We start from the raw sequence: 18,106 nt of genomic DNA, 5'->3' as shown, positions 1-18,106 counted from the left end.
GGGAAGGCTTACTCAAAGTAAACTTCTGTTCAAGTTTCTCACTCAGCTGGTCTTTCTGTCCATCATATATGAAGAAATACCTACACGAAGAACTCTTTTAATCTATAATGAGAAAGGATCTGCTTAACTTAATATGTCATCAGAAGCACAAGTAAACTGACAAGGAATATATACAGAGTGGAAATGAGAAGGTTTGTAAAGAGCAGAGCACTGAAATTCAGACATAGCCTGCTAGGAGGGGCAGTGCAGTTGAAAAACTTGAATGAGTTTTATGACGAGACTCATGAAAAGTAGTTAAGGCAAATCCTGTCCATGATAACAAGGACATACAGACACAATGAGCCAGGATGTCCCTTCCCTCAAGTTTTCAAACTACATTTTTAAATATGTACTCTCACCTTAAAGTAGTTCTGGAGCAGAGACTAGATTCATTTCTGAAGCTTGGCAGACTCCCTCATTTAGAACTGATAATATTCTATGTGCCCAAAGGCGTAACTAAAAAAGTTATGAATCAGTATTTTCAGAGGGTTAGGTAAGAAGAATGGCAGCTGAAAAGAATGCGTTAAAATCCTTTCCTCTTTGTGCAAGGCTAAGCAACACTGCTTGTGATCATTTATTTAGGTTGAGTCATTATGGGATCCAAGTTAAACACAGAACTTTTCATAAGGCTGAGCAGCTCATATGCTCCCCAGGATGTCTGCTGTTTCTAATCTAGCTGCTACCATCTGGGCATTGTGAACAAACAAATGCACCAGCTAAGCCAGGTGGGTCTTACACCACTTCCAACAACGAAACATCTCTGAAGTGAAACACGGTGAAGTATACAATTTCTTTTTCATTAAATCTGAATGGGTGCATACAGCTATGGGCCATACCCTCAAGTCTTATAATAGCAAAATCCCCTTTGAAGCTGTCCAGCAGCAATTTACACTGTCAGCAGTTTTCATGGATTTTTAGTCATCCTTTCCTTAGGCCTTGAATGAGAGCTTGCCTGAGGAAAGATATGAATGTGGTCTTTGCTGATTAAATGAGAGGTCATTATTACTGTGAGCTGGGAAGTGAACAGTTCTCACCAGGCTGGCTTCTTTAGAACTTACACAGCTGTTACCTCTCCACATATTTTCATACATTGTGTATATATATATATAAAAATAAGTATTTGTCAGAGTCCTGCTCTATAGCAAGGAGCAGATACAAAGCAAGATTCCATGATGTTCAGAGCACTGCTGGCTTTCATATCAGGATCTTCCTGGGTCCTAAGGAAAGCTTTTATGGAACCAGTTCTTCTCACCCTTGCACCTTAAGCTCTGGTCAAGATCAGGGACATGTTGATCTAAGGGAGACCAGGGACATTTGGGAAGGATATGATCATTCTGCTTTTGCTTAACCTCATCACTTGCTTTGGATGTCTTTCTGTCCTACTTTTCTTTTGTTCAGGTGAAGACATATTTTGGTTGGAGCTATACTCAAGACTATAGCTTGATGTAATTCCTGTGAGTAACTTACAGTAAAGTTATTACATGGGTTTTGTGTGTCCTGTGAAAAAAAAAAAAAAGCAATAACAAAATGTTTTCAATGTATCATTAATTCAGTTTATTATAACCATAAAATGTATTGACTAGGAGTAGTATTAGGTCTGTGCTTTTCAACCCATTTTTCTTGCTACTGCAATAATGCTTCAGCAAAACTACTTTTTTTTCTCCTTTGTGCTGCATACTTCTTGTACATTCATTCTTCTGCTGCTAATGTAAGGGGGGAAGTTACGATGCTGAAAGCAAAACTTTTACCCTCTGATTTTTCATACCAAAAAGGCTGTATGATTTAGTTGCTGTCTTCATTAGTGTAACTGAAAAAGGATTAAAAATGTGCAAGTTGCTAGCAAAGGGCAAAAGCAAGAACTATCCATAAATCAGTAAAGGCTTGAGGACCTTTAAATTATTTCTTTTTAATTATTATAGTTAATAATAATTTAATGTAGCCTAGAATAAATGAATTGATTATTGTTGATTTTTGTGATGACTTCAGAAGAGAGAACTCTCACCCTGGCTTTACAAATTGACTGATAAACTGACTACATTGTTAAACATTAGCCTGGAAGTAAAAGATAAGAAAGCACATGCTTTGTCCTCTGATCAAGCAAGTTGTCAGTCAAAGCTGCAGAAATATAGCTAAGGAGTTTAAGAACTGAGGGAACGTAAGTTCAAGACCCAGGAGGGGAAACATAAGACCAGACAATATGCCAATTAATGGAATTAAACCAAAAAGATTTAAAAGGGGTTTCCCTCAGGAGACAGCATGAAAGAAAAGACAACAGTTAATTCAATAAGGACAAAAGCACAAATGAGCTAACTATGAAAGGATCAGAATATTTACAGATGATGGTGTCTGAAGAATTAAGGAACACTAGCTTGCAATTACTGTGAATTTATTATGCCCCACTAGCATGTTCTAATTTGGTCTCATCTATCCTCTGAACAAATATGCTCATCCTTAAATTCCAGAGCAAAAGAAATAATCCCTTTCTAGTTGCAGTCAGACTATGAAACCGATTATGATCAGCAAAAATTCAAAGACTATAACAAACAAAGGCAACTTCACTGAAGTTTCCTGTCCATCATCTGTATCAGTGTTTGCAGGCTTCACAGCAATTTAAGGTTTATTTTAGCAATGTTGTGTTCGTGAAGTCCATGAGCAATACAGGTCCTCACGCTCCCCTTCCTGTGCAATGCAAGGCAAAGAAGGATCAGAGGGAGAGAAGAGCACAGAAAGTCCCCCTTTGCATCCTGGACTCCATCATTCCCAGGCATGGGTGTGAAGGGGTGTGTGTGGACAGGAGCTGGTCCTTCTGCCAGGTTTATTGCTGAGGAAGCCAGGACCTCTCCCAGGAAGGAGGTCTCGCCACCCAACAAGGTAAGCCTGTCAGAGGAGTTCCACAAACTCTGCAAGGAGCGTCCCTGGTTTTAATAACTATCTGAGACTCACAAATCATATTTTACCCTACACATAGTGGAGATATTTTAAACTAGAAAAGGAGAGATAATAAAAGGAAAGTGGGAGAAAGTTTTAGTGTCTCTGTGATTGAGATTCAAAGGGCTTCAAATATATCAACTTTACAGAACTGTACGTTCAGAAATCTGCATGAACCAACATCCTTCCTAAGGTGAAAACTGATGCCGAGGTATTCAGAAGGTCCCACAAATACAACACCCTGTCGAGCAGCCACATCCCTCAGTGAACCACAGAGTTCTGAACTGAAAGGGAGATGGCCCTCAGTGGCCCCTCCAGGACAGAGGAATATGCTGTCAGGGAGCCTCGTGCCCCTCTCACCCCTTTTGAAGGGGGAAAATTTCACTCCTTTTTGCTTCTGGCTTCCCACCCTGCCCCATGTCAGGCTGGTCCAAAGCAAATCAGAACTCTCAACTACACATCAGCGCGGTGCTATTTGCTCAGCTGCATGTTCTTAGCAGTGTTGCTCACTTCCCACAGGAGGGAAAGTGTCAGTGAGCTGGACTGCCAGCTCCAGTGAAGCCTCAGTGTCCCATTTGGGAAGGCAGGACTGGGGAGCATGGTACGGCAGAGGTGGCTTTCTGCTCTCTACTGCTGCAGCCTCGTCCCAGCTACCAGCAAGGACCAGGGGACCTGCATCAGGGGGTTTCCAAGCCTGCCTTTTCTTTGTTTTGTGAGCTCCCATTGCCATTCTCTTTCCAGTTCTGCAATACAGAGCTTCCTCCTTTTCTTGCTGGAGTGCAGCTTGTTTTGTATCCAATGTTTGAAAAAAAGGCAGGAAAATGTAAGCTGCCTGAGGTAATTCTGCTCCTCTGGAGTTAACAAATCCAAATATGCTGGCATAGCAAATCCAGAGAAGTTTGTAAATGTGAGGAGTTGAAAATCCCATGTTGTCAGGGTCAGTTTGCTACCATGACATCTCCAAGACCAGAGGAGAATTTCCCCAGCAGTAATTAAGCTGTGCCTCTCTGTACAGGGACAAGCAAATGGGAGATCACATAGTCTTAGGAAACCCAGTACTGTCACAGACAGGTACTCTGCCCTCACATTAGGTATTTCTCTGTTCTAACAACTATACTTCTACCACTTCCCCAAAAAGAATTGTAAAGCCATTACTCTGTGTTATGAACTAATCATTTGCTAAATTAATTCCAATAAATCAAATCCCCACTGAGGCACGTGCAGAGCAGTGTGGGTGGATGGTAGAAGAGGGGAGCAGGAAATATTGGCACTCATAAATTTAAAAAAGAGCAAATTGATATTTTTTAATTTTTTTTTTTTTTTTTTAACAAAAATTGCTCCCTAGATGGAACAGTGTGTGCTGTGTTTTGCCTGGAGCAAATGTTTATGGCTGAGTTATAAAATAGAAGTTTGTGACATCTCATAGCACTGCACATGCACACACAGACACACACACACACACATAAGCCAGTCTCTGTCCAATTGCTTTACGTCAGATTAAATCTCTGTTGTCTCAGCTATTAGTGGGTGTCTTGGGAGGCATCAGGTTTGAAAAGGTCCTTCATCTAATGCTATCTTCTGGCAGCTTGTTATGATGATGTGTGGTCTGCTTTTGTTATGCCCTCCATGGCACCCATCAGTACTTCAGGTAACAGCACAGGGAACAAAAACTAAAGTAGTCATGTCCAGAGGAGATATTTTAATGGCAACGCTAAAAGCAGAAACAGTGCTTTGTTTTATCAGAAGAAGATTCAAACAAGTGCTGAACGTTATCTTAGCTGTGTATCTTTCTAGGCAGTGCTAACTGAAAGAACTCAATAATCACCAGTGTCACTCTGCAGAAACATGAACGATATGAACGCCATCAAGAATTCACCTTACTTATTTTTCCCTTTTATATCACCTATGGAGAAAGTGAAGACTTACTGCTTTTACAATTTTTTTCCTAACCTATACTGTATAGCAAATGATCATTACATGGAGCAGTGCCAGCTTGTGGTTCTGCAAATTGCAAATGTTGCAGAAGAGTGGTTCATCAGTTGTCTTGGCCAGTGTTGCAAAACTAATTTTCTTTTTATATTGAGGGAAGTGCTTGCTGCTTTGACACAACATAAGCTGTTTTGCCTGCACTGTATAATAATGAGTGTAGTCACTAAAGTATGATCTTAATAAGCAAAACAGGCAGAATAATAATTCAGAGATTGTGCTGACTGTGGTCTCCATATAGATTTTGAACTGCCTGGGGCTGTTGTCTACATAAAAATCTGTGCTGTAAAGGTATGAAAGGTGGAGATTGTGTCTTGATGTAAAATTGTCTCCTGAAGAAAGCTGCAAAGCTTGGCTTGTGCTCAGGGCTGCCCCCCTCCCACTAAGCGCAGTTTGTTTCCATCCTGCCCAGCATCCGACATGGCAAGTGGATGACAAGGAATGAGTGAGAGCTTTGCAGAAGGGAAAGGCTCCTCAAAGAGTTCCGAGGTTGCGGTATGGGCTGAATGCAAAGTGTCTCTGACTGACAGATCCATTACCACTGAAGACTCGGGAGGCCAACCAAAACTCCCAAGTTTAGGGCACTGAAAGGTATTTATTCCCCTCTACCCTTCCCTCTCACACTTATGCATACACATTCTGTTTACAAGAACAATCAGCAAGACACCCCTCTGCAGGTGTGTCTTTGGGAGTGGAGGTCACACTATCCTTTCAAAACATCTTGTTTATTCCTGGGAAATCTTTTCCTTTTTTTCCCTTTCTTTTAACATCACAAAGGCATTATTTACTATGGATAGTAAGGATAACACAGGCAGCACCAGACAAGACAAACCTAGGAAAATCCCTTGTGCAAATATACATGGTCGAAAAGATGAAGGGCACTGCATGAGTGATGAAGGGACACATCCTTCATTCCAGATGCATTAGACCAATGTGTGGGATGGAAGTTTCACTCCATGAGAAACTTTAAGATGTGATTTCTGTTCTGAAAGCAGAGAACTCCAAAATATATTACAAGGGAAAGGGTCTTTTTTGAAGTGAAGTGTATGAGTCACGTGAGACTTAGAATAAAAATTGCTCCCATCCATTACTACTTCTTAGGGGAACCCAAAAAGCCACCCACCCCCTTGAACAAGATAAGTAGCATGTGAAATTTCCTCAGACTGCTACTTGACAGAACACTCCTCTGGCTCAGGTAGCTGTGCTCTTCCTCCTGCTCTCCACAGACAGTGGCTGATATTCTCCAAAATGCAATGGCTGGAGCCCAAGAAACCTAGCAAATGGATTCTAACACAACGGGTGCCCAACAAACCATGTCTCCTGGAGGCATTTCTCTTCAATGGCAACAACAAGGAACCTGAGGTAGGAAGCCAGTTTTTGTACCCATCCTCAGGGGACATCAGTCAAATGGCTTATTCATTTTGCTGAGGTCAGGAGGTGATGGTCTTTTGCATACTGGACTATTTTTTTGGTTGTTCTAGGTTATTGAATAGAGTGATTTTCCTAACTGACTGTTCAAGCCTTCAGATCATTACCTGTTACAAACCCAATTTTCAATTCTCATCTAATTTATGTTAGACTAAGTCACAATTAAGTCTAAAACCCTTGGTATGGTAAGAAGCAAAGCAAGTTCAACATATGAAACATTCTGCAAGCATTGTCCCAACTGCAAATTAGTTCTGGTTCATGAAGGGCTCTCTGGAATAGCAGCTGAATTACAAATCTTTGTAAGTAGGATAGTGATCGGCACCTGCTCAGAGGCATAGATGTTGCCAGTGGAATCTTTCTGTTCTACAAATAACAATGCACGCTCATAAATGCATGTTCTCCTCTCCCTGTTGTCAAAGGCAATGAGAAAATGCAAAGCAGTGAATTTTCATCAGTCACTTGCATTTTGATGTCTGTTGCCAAATGTCTGTCAGTCAGTTCTGGGGCAAGGGCAGGAAAGAGAAGCTGTCTAGCAGATGGAGGAGCAGATGGGGGAGAGTAGGAGAGGAGCCACCCACCCCACCAAACTGCAGGCAGCAGCCACAGTGTCAGCAGGATTGCTGCCTTCTGGAGGCAGGGTGTTTTGTTGTGCTTTTTAGGGCTTTGGTTTTTTAACAGCTACGGGCCTCATCACCTCCAGCACAGCCTGGTCCGCATTTTTTCATGCTGGGTTTCCCAGGGTGTCCTTCGGTGCATAGTAAGTGAAGTCATTGCTTTCGCGTTTCATTATAGGTGGCCAGAAAGCAAAAGGATTTGCTCAGAGTCAAAACCTTGAGAAAGGTCTCCTCATTGCCCTCCTTCCCAATGAACTCGTTTATCTGACCACAGTAAAGTCTCTCCTCTGTCAGGTTTACCCCCTCAAAACCCTTTCTCTGATTAACACTTTTTGAGTTAAAGTGGACACTAACACAAAGGGATAGCTGGCAAACCAAAAGACAAAATAATGAACAAATTTAACTCAGTAAGCCCTTAAAAATCTACCCACCATGTTTGTTTCTGTGTGCAGATGTTCCATGAAAAGACTGTAGCTCCCTTCCAAGCTTGGTTCCAGAAGCTCTTCATGAAGCTTGTTTATGCCTTGTGATCAGAAGTAGCAGTTCACCTCTTAGGTGTTTTGTTCTCTGAACAGATGAGTTTGTCATACGGTTCAATCTTCTAGTGTAAATAGCATTTCTTGTGAATTTTTCTATTCACTTTCAAGGTGTATTTGTGCGTAACAGCTTTAAAGTGTTTTCTCAGCACTTGTGGTTAATAGAATTTGATCACAGCAATCTGTAAAAATCAAATCAAACACAGAAGAGAGTGTCAACACAGCAATGTTTTAAAATGTGCATGTATACTCAGCAAGGTTTGGGGAAGGAATTACTCTGCAGATGGTTGGTGGGGTGGGGGGTGTTCATCTGCTTTTCCAGTGTATCTTCAGCCCCAGAGTATTTTGTAGCCAGACTCATAAACCACAGAACACGTTCCAGAAGGGACCTCAGAAGTTCTTCATCTCCAACTCTTAACTTCAGAGATTAAACTACTGGAGACAGATGTTCATCTGCCCTGCTCTTAAAATACTCCAAGAGATTCTGCAACCTACAATCTATTTCGGTCCTCATATTCCTTCAGACCCTTGCTTCCTTAATTAGAATGTATTTCCTAATGTCTAAACTAAAAATCTTCAATTAAATGACTGCAATTAAATTGCTGCAAGTTAAGCTTATTACATCTTATCCTACCCACAGTGGACTAGAGGAAAATTATTAACTTCGTCTTTGGTTACTCATCCTTCTCCCTCTGTTTTCTCCTCTGCAGACTAACCAGCCCCAAATCTTTTCCAAATACATCACATTTCTTAGTCTTCATTCTCCCATGTACTGTCTTTACTGTGTCTCTATCCTTCATAACTGTGGTACTCAAACTGTATATAGTGTTCTAGCTGAAGCCTTGCCAAAAACCACCTGCTATAATTTGTTTAGGAGCAATCACATCTCAAATCTTAATCATTCCCATCTAATGGGACTTATTCCCATCATTAGCAGAGAGCTGCTGAAACATTGCAAAACCACTAGAAACCCCTAGGAAACCAAATAGTCTGAGTAAGTTTCATATCATATCTTCCATGTGAGGTAGTCGTAATGCATTAAGAAGAGCCAGGATCACTTAAACTTTTGTACTTGTATTAACACTATGGCAGTTGAGAAAGAGCATTGCACTAACTTTTCTCTAAGAAGTTGCTTCAAATTACCCGTCAAGACTACAGTCTTGGTCTGTCTGAAGTCTGATTTACATGAATTTAATTCTAAGTAAAGAAGAGATCCCACGTTACTTCAGTCTCTGTCCTGTACTTTGAGTAAGTGTAATATATTTGCAAGTTTTAGCTATGGATTATATCTGGCTGTATGTTAATGCTACTCCAGAAATAGGTGTTTTGAGCAGTTCTTAAGAGGCTGTGCATCAAAACCAAACATTTCTTGAAGTTAGGCCAATTCTGACAGTGTTGTGTATAGAAAAAAACCCCACAACACAGAAGTTGCAGCAAAGGCAAAATGTCATATTTTCATGACTTCAGAACAAAAGATTTCAATATTTTACTTTTAAAACAACTATCTTTTTTTTTTTTCTGTTGCACAATAATGCTAAAACTATATGAAATGTTTCACATGCAAGAATAAAATAAAAATCTGTAACATCTTTTTAATGGTGATCTGGAATTATTTTTCTTCACTGCAGATACAAAATGAGGTTTATTTCTAAAATGCTTCATGACATGACACAATCCTCCCTATAACTCTATTGACTTCTCATGCAAAGGCAACAGCTCAAATCAGCCTACCTTCATAATTAAATTTGTAGCCAGTAATGTAGTGTGGTATTTTTTTGTTTATCACCTTCATCCTAATAAATGTGATGCCTGTATACAGTGATGGCAGGAGTAAATGCCAATATTCTGGTATGTGTCCATTACTTCTATTCATCTTGTATATGATCAAAATTACTAGACAGTTGGCTTATAGTTTGAAGCAGCTGTACCTTGCAAGGCCGTTAAGTTTGACTGCAATTAAATTGCTGCAAGTTAAGCTTATTACATCTTATCCTACCCACAGTGGACTAGAGGAAAATTATTAACTTCGTCTTTGGTTACTCATCCTTCTCCCTCTGTTTTCTCCTCTGCAGACTAACCAGCCCCAAATCTTTTCCAAATACATCACATTTCTTAGTCTTCATTCTCCCATGTACTGTCTTTACTGTGTCTCTATCCTTCATAACTGTGGTACTCAAACTGTATATAGTGTTCTAGCTGAAGCCTTGCCAAAAACCACCTGCTATCATTTGTTTAGGAGCAATCACATCTCAAATCTTAATCATTCCCATCTAATGGGACTTATTCCCATCATTAGCAGAGAGCTGCTGAAACATTGCAAAACCACTAGAAACCCCTAGGAAACCAAATAGTCTGAGTAAGTTTCATATCATATCTTCCATGTGAGGTAGTCGTAATGCATTAAGAAGAGCCAGGATCACTTAAACTTTTGTACTTGTATTAACACTATGGCAGTTGAGAAAGAGCATTGCACTAACTTTTCTCTAAGAAGTTGCTTCAAATTACCCGTCAAGACTACAGTCTTGGTCTGTCTGAAGTCTGATTTACATGAATTTAATTCTAAGTAAAGAAGAGATCCCACGTTACTTCAGTCTCTGTCCTGTACTTTGAGTAAGTGTAATATATTTGCAAGTTTTAGCTATGGATTATATCTGGCTGTATGTTAATGCTACTCCAGAAATAGGTGTTTTGAGCAGTTCTTAAGAGGCTGTGCATCAAAACCAAACATTTCTTGAAGTTAGGCCAATTCTGACAGTGTTGTGTATAGAAAAAAACCCCACAACACAGAAGTTGCAGCAAAGGCAAAATGTCATATTTTCATGACTTCAGAACAAAAGATTTCAATATTTTACTTTTAAAACAACTATCTTTTTTTTTTTTCTGTTGCACAATAATGCTAAAACTATATGAAATGTTTCACATGCAAGAATAAAATAAAAATCTGTAACATCTTTTTAATGGTGATCTGGAATTATTTTTCTTCACTGCAGATACAAAATGAGGTTTATTTCTAAAATGCTTCATGACATGACACAATCCTCCCTATAACTCTATTGACTTCTCATGCAAAGGCAACAGCTCAAATCAGCCTACCTTCATAATTAAATTTGTAGCCAGTAATGTAGTGTGGTATTTTTTTGTTTATCACCTTCATCCTAATAAATGTGATGCCTGTATACAGTGATGGCAGGAGTAAATGCCAATATTCTGGTATGTGTCCATTACTTCTATTCATCTTGTATATGATCAAAATTACTAGACAGTTGGCTTATAGTTTGAAGCAGCTGTACCTTGCAAGGCCGTTAAGTTTTTATTTGTATTTTTATTTTCTTTTTTTTTTTTTTTTAACCTAGACAATTTTAGAGCACCAGCTGCAACAGCACAGACAGAAATAAGTCATTCAGCCAAAGCAGACAGGCAGGACCATCTTAATGTGGTGGTCAAAGCCACCAAAGCCAATACCTTCTTGAACTATACTGTTCACTACTCCAGTTAGCAGTCTGGCATTCCAGCTCAAACCTATCTACCTAACTGTTTGGTTTGGCTAAGAAGTGAGCTTTTGGGAGCATCTGAGGTGTTGGCAGCAGTTCCTTTTGTCCGGACTCTGCCCTCCGGTGGTATCCTTCATCACCAAGGTGACACAGACAACTGGGGAGGTACACACTGCAGCAAAATTTGTCAAGGGCTATCTGTCAAAGCCCATTAGAAATATGCTTTAATACCTCACTGAACTACATTTAAAATTATAAGTAAACATGAACTACTATAACATCTTTCCCTCTGTAGAATTCTGTTGTTTCTTACTTTTGCTTGTCAAAAAAAAAAAAAAAAAAGCTCAGGAACAGCCCAAGCTTTCATACTGTATTTATATTTTTCTGCCCTCAGCCCAAGGCTGGAACATAAAATGAAAGACCAACAGCAAGAAACAACTCTTCTTGAATGTCTAAAGATCCATGTTGAATGGCTTTCAACTAATTTTCTTTTCCAGATTGGTTCATCTCTGTCTCTTTATTCTGCAAAACAAAAAAAACCAGGCATGCATGCATGTATAAGTAATTGTGTAAAATTATACATAATTACAATGTTAGTGTTTCCTGGAAATCAGCAGCCTGAAATGACCATCTTCTTTCACTCTCCCTGTTTTTTCTTCCCAAATGTTAAATGTTTTTCAAAATAAGGATAAGAATAACTTGATTTTCTGCATAATTGCTGCTCCATTAATACTGATGTTGCTGCCTTTCTACATTTATCACCTTCTTACCACATTTTCCATTTAACAGTTCACATTATAAGACTTCATACCAAGGCACAAGGACAAATAAATATTGTTAATTTAGTGCTCTCCTGAGTGAGTTTTATGATAGCATTTTTGAATGACCTTTTCTGTTAAACAAAAATCATTCTAGCAGCCCCTCTTATTTATTACAGCCATAAATTCAGATACCAAAAACTTTTTTTTTGCATAAATTCTGTCATGATTACAAATATATCTATTTGGATATGGGAAAAAACCCTTTGTTTTTTGTTATAGCACAGCACTATGCTAGAATACACAGTACTAGAGTACACTGTGCTACATGGCTGGTACTGTAGCCACGGGCTGGTTATGAGTACCTGAGGGGTCTATGCTGGGACCTCTTCTCTGTTCAAAATCTTTATCAATGAGCTGAAGGGGGAGATGGAGTGCACCCTCGCCAAGTTTGCAGGTGACAGTAAAGAGGGGATGCAGTCAATGTGCTTGAGGGCAGGGTTGCCTTTCAGAAGGACCTAGATAGGCTGGATGAATGGACCAACAGGGACCTCAAGAAATTCAGCAGGGACAAATGCAAGGCCCCGTACTTGGACAGCTGAACCCCCTGCAACAGTATGGGCTGGGGACTGACCAGCTGGGGAGTGGATCTGCTGAACAGGATCTGGAGGTGCTGGTGGACAGTGGGCTAAACAGGAGCCAGCAGTGTGCCCTGACAGCAAGGCAGGCCAGCAGCATCCTGGGCTGGGCTAAACAGAACATAGCAAGGCTATCACTGAAAGGGATTACTTACTGTGCAGCTGGTTAGACCATAGCAGGAACACTGCCACCGATTTTGGCCTACCCATGAAAAGAAGGTTGTTAATAAGTGAAGTGAGTTCGATGGAGAGCCACTGGGATGGTCAGGGACTGGATTACTTGCCCTCTGGGGAGAGGCTAAGGGATCAGGTCTTAGCTTGGAGTCAAGATGGCTTTGGGGGCACCTATCTGTGTCCCTCCAGTATCTGCAGGGAGGTTATAAAAGTAACAGAGTGGTGGTTCATCATGTGAGGATGAGAAACTGTGCATAAATTAAAGTAAGAGCGATTGAGTGTTGATTTAAGGAAAAAAATTTTCTTAATGAGCATAGTCAGGCAATAGAATACATTTCCCAGGGAGGCTGTACAGTCTCCACATCTTTGGAGAGTTTCAAGATCCACCAGGCTTCAAGATCCCTGAGCAACCTGGTCTGATCTCACAGCTGATCTTGCTTTGAGTAGGAGGCTGGGCTAGTGACCTCCCAGGGCCTTTCCTACCTCCAGGATTAAGTATTTCTAAGACATTCCCAGACTGATCGCCGCATCATCTCCCAGGCAAGGTAGAAGGTATGTCTTGAAGCCATGTTTTGAGTGATTGAAACAGATCAGCATATGACAGTGTACCATACCAATAATTTTCAGAATACTGAATGTGTATCAGCGCTTTCAGAAAGAGTAGCAAACATGAATGCAACTCAAGCCATGAATAGATAAGCTGTTCTTTATCAATAAGATGTCCCGAATTCCTCTTGTTGGGCTGTTGTTCACGCATTCCCACTTCACTTGTCCCCATCTCTGCTGTGCTGGCTCAACTGTTTATTCCACCAATCATTAAGCCACAGCAAAGAACACATCCAGCTGAAAAGCAGCATGCATGAGAGGGATAAAGGGGATTTTAGCCAAATCTGATCAGACACAGAACCATGGACTGGATTACTATCCAGAGTAAGATAGTGAGAAACATCTGCTCTGTTTCTAAATCTATTTCTAGATCTTGTGTACGATGCATGTAAAAATAGCTGCTACTTATGAAAGGTTTAAGGTAGGACAGGTTGAAGGTACTCAGTTTGTCATCAGTGATGTGGATTGACGTGCTGTGAGAGAACAAAAAGGCTAGCCCCACGGAGCTAATGTAAAGTTGTCAGACTAACAGCTGAAACTGTCAATTTTGAATATGACTCATGGCCCAAACAATTTTAATTCCAAGAGGGTTAGGAGATAAAGCTGACTCACCCATCAAAAGAGTCGGCTTTGCAGGAGGAGCTATGTGTTATCTTGAGATGAATTTGGGAGTACATTCTCAAATTCAGTATATTTACAAATAACATTGAAAATACCGTGAGCAGCGAAGCATAAAGTTTGCTGATGCTAAGAAGTTATTCAGTGTAATAGGAAGAGAAGTTATTGGGGGAGTGTCCACATTAGCATTTTAAGTTTTATCGGGAATGTGCTTTTGAAGCAAATTTTATGATTCTCAATTACTGCGCTTTATTTTGCATTGTCAAAAAGTCTTTGAGTGCACGATCTAGATTGCAGCTTAGGAGAAACTAGGCTGGAAGATACACTCTGACTACTACATGCTTTTTAATCTGCACGCCCAGGCTAGCCCCAAGTAACCTCCCACACACATATACCCGAAATGTATATACTGTGGATGTTGGATTCTTAACATCAACTGGTTCACTCTAAAAATGGGTCAATTTAAAATCTGTTTTTACTGAGCTGTACTACTTACTAATGTACACGATAGCAAAATGGAGCTGAAATTCAGCTTAGATAAATATAGAGCAATGCACCTGGGGAAGGTGGGGAGCCATTCCAGTATTATGTGTAAAGTGATGGGTTCTCAGCCAGATCTTGGGAACGTTAGATCCATGAAAAAACAGCTAAATAGTTCTTGTGCCTCAAAATGGATAATCAAAGACAAGGAATGACTGAGCAGCCTAGGCAAACAGATAAAAGAAATCCACCACATCCTGACATGGATGACACGACAAAGACAGGTAGGTGTTGGCTCTTGGCTGTCTTTTCCAGCACAAGAACTGTCAGCCAACAAATGGTACTTGTCGGAGCCAGATTCAAAACAAAAGAAAGTGATTCTTTACCCATCAGCAGAGCACTGGTGGGTGTCATGTGGGTACAAACCTTTTTTCCTTCTCTTGGCACCTGCTTGTGCTCACTGCTAGGACCAGACTGCTAACCTAGTGGCACCCACAAGCTGAAACAGAAAAGGTGAAAAAGACAGGTAAAACTGAAGGAAGCGTGGATCTAAGAAAACTCATAATCACTGTATTTTAACCTTCAGTTTGCAAAATCTTCTGTTCCACAATCAAAATCTCTTTCTTACCTCTCAGCGAGGTCAGTAACAAAGTAAGACTGCAGTAAGAATCTCAATAACTTAATTCGTATTTGCCATCTTGAACATAGCATGTTTTATTTAATGTTTTACTGTAACTATGTATTCTTGGTTGGTTGCTGTGAGTCAGCAAAAGAAAAGGTAAATTTAAGACAGTAAACCTTTTAGAGCAACGTTTCCCAACCTGTATTCCAAGTCCAAGAAAGCCTACTGTTACAAGAGGCTTAAATCACTGTATAGGAATGTCCTCACCTTCACTGGAATGCTTTTAGGGTACCTTAGTTTGAAAATTACTCTCTCTGAGGTTGAAAGGGAGATCTGTTTCTTTTCATTTTGGGCCCTTGAGTGCAACCGCTGAGTAATAGCCAGCTTCAAGAATAGCTGTCAGTCTATCAGACTGAACCCAGAGCTGGAGGTGATCAGAAAACAAGAGAAATCTGTGTAACTTAAAGAGAGACAGAATGAGGTTTAAAGACACTTGCCCTGAGCAAAGCAGTGTCCCTTCCTGAGCACTGTTCCAGACATGCTGGGGGGATTTGACTTGGGGGGGGGGTGTCAGACAGGCAAGGCAAAGATAAAAGAATTAGTATAATTGGAAGATGTAGTTTGCAGGAAGCAAAGAATTGAGCTCTTTCCTCGCCGTTCAGTTCGTGCTGGCTGAGAGCACCAGTCCCCTGGTTGTTTCTGTACTACATTGCTCTTTCTGCTGCTTTCTGCAATTTTGTATATATGCTTCCTGGCCTTGGAATTAACGTACCATCTGAGGCATGGCAGCTCTTAAAAGTGGAGTGCCTCAATCTAATGCTGTAGCATACATAATTCTCTTGGTTCAAACCATCCTGATGGGAGACAGTCAAACTTAATAGAGTTACCCCAGGGAGGAATTTGGCCCATTAAGTCTAGCAAGGCCTTATGGTCCATCAAACACAGCCTTATAAACCCAAAAGATAAAAATCCACCTATATTTTATCTTCCCTTTTTAAGTCTCATAATACAGGTAGCTGTCATTTTCCAGCTGCCTATTCAGTTGATTTATACTACTTATATTGATGACTTTAGCACTTTGTTCCTTTTGTGTGAGGAATTGGCCTGCAATGCTTATTGTCTACTCACTGTTTTAACAACTACAGTGCCGTAGATAAAGTACGTGCAAGGGCTTTGCAGAGAGCCTGGCATTTCATTTGCTTCTATCTGAGTGCCACGACTTGTGCTGCATTTTCTCAGTGGCTTGGACAGCCTCGACACCTATTACATGGCCACCATCAGAGGGATTCAAAGAGGTCCTGAATGGAGAAGTCGGGACTCTGGTAACTTGTGAACCAGATCCATGGCAGAGTGAGTTCCACTGCGCTGACCACATGAGTACTGACAATGTGATGTGCATGATTCTAGACTTAAAACTTTATAACTGGAAACAGGTGCTTATTTGTACCTGTTGAAATGGAAGAGACAATAAGTAAACTGAGAATGTTCTCAGTCCTTATCGGGTTCTAAGAAATATTTTTTTAAAAATCCACTAGTGCCTTTTTTTCTGGACTGATTATTAATTCTGTGGTCTTGTTGTTGCATATAGGCAATCTTATTTATATCTTTATCAAATGCTTGTGGCACACCAAATCCAGAAAAAATGTCATGTTATAAAATGGGGGACTGCTTGCACACATCAAAGTGGAAATTTAGAGGCCCCAGAGTAAGGATTGCTTGGATGGGCACGTGTTATGTTCAGAGAAGTACCAAGTTGGCAACTGCTATATATTGGCTCATTTCAACAGCAAGTGACTATCCAACGACCACTATAGAGAATTAGCTGGAGCTTGTTGTTTTACTCAGTCCTGCAATGACAGCCTTCAGTGAGGACCTGCACTTGTGTGAAAGCTGAAGACTGAACTATGTGAAGGTAATTTATAACAGACGGTGACCTGGGGTCTAACTGATGGTCTCCTTTCCTCCTCACATCTGCTCTGTAAATTCTAATGGTCAATAAATCAGTTAACTGCTAGATATGACTCGAAACTATACCATGTCCCCACACAAAGGACATTAGGGTAGCCTGCTTTCTCAATGCTCAGAGAAATAGGTACCAAATAAAAGTTGCAAGGGCCCCTGAGCTCGCTCTCACAGCACAGCAAGGGCCAGTAGTTCCCATGACATGGGTCAGCTATAGCCAGGGTCTGCCCATAGGGCATCTGGGGATGCCTCCCCACTGCCCTGCACAGGCTGAGAGCTGGCACCAACCCCCTGAGTGGGATGCTTTCGGGGCCCGGATAATAGTAATGTTCTCATAATATTATAGTTTATTTGAGGAAGTATTTTGTTCCTGCCAACCCAAACTTGGATATTGCAGTACCACAAAGAGATCAGCCACATAAAAATCTCTCCCTCTGCAGTGGCGCATAAAAGCACAAAGATTGTCTGAGCTAATGGCCTAACAATAAAGCTCATATTGCTCAGTTTTCTGCTGGAAGCTGGTGCATAAGCAAAACATCTTACTATGTAAAAACAGTCTTTTCGTTAAGGTTGGTAATGACTCCAAATTGTTACTGGCTATGTAGTTGTACAAATTTATGGCAAGAATGTGTGGTTCCATTATGAGGAATGAATATTGATGTCTGTAGTATATAGAGACAAATTGAGCTCTAATGATTTCCTAATAAAGTAATTTGTTCATAGATCACAGGGGGATACAAGCAAGAAATTTTTAACGGTAAGGCCAAGGTAATTATTTTTCAGCATCTAATTACACCTATACAACTGATTTGGGCTACATTTGCTGAACTAAATGATGATATAGAAAGTCCCACTGAGATTCACATTCATCATTAAAAGCCAGTTCCCGGCCTTTGACAAGAGGGCAGAGCAGCTCCTGAGAGGTAATTTAATATAATTAGGAGGATATTATGTTTACTATCTGCACACTGTGCTTGCTTTAGATTAAATCCAACATCTGGAGAAGTAGAGGGACATTTTTCCCAAAATTAGCCTTGTCATCTCAGATCAAACTTTGCCTGCAGTTTATTCTCTTCCCATCTCTAAATTGCAGCTAATGAGAAGGAAGGAGTCCCATCACAGGAGTCACAATAACAGTATATCCTTGATGGTGCTGGAGATCCAAAAGATTTTTATAGGGTTTATGGAGACGTGCAGGGAATGGCCAGCCCTACTTCACTGGGCAC

The sequence above is a fragment of the Egretta garzetta genome, unplaced genomic scaffold (genome assembly GCF_000687185.1).
Source record: "Egretta garzetta isolate BGI_Z169 unplaced genomic scaffold, ASM68718v1 scaffold229, whole genome shotgun sequence".
In the NCBI taxonomy this organism is placed as follows: domain Eukaryota; kingdom Metazoa; phylum Chordata; class Aves; order Pelecaniformes; family Ardeidae; genus Egretta; species Egretta garzetta.
The sequence above is the reverse complement of the archived record's forward strand: the minus strand, read 5'-3'. Positions refer to the sequence as shown.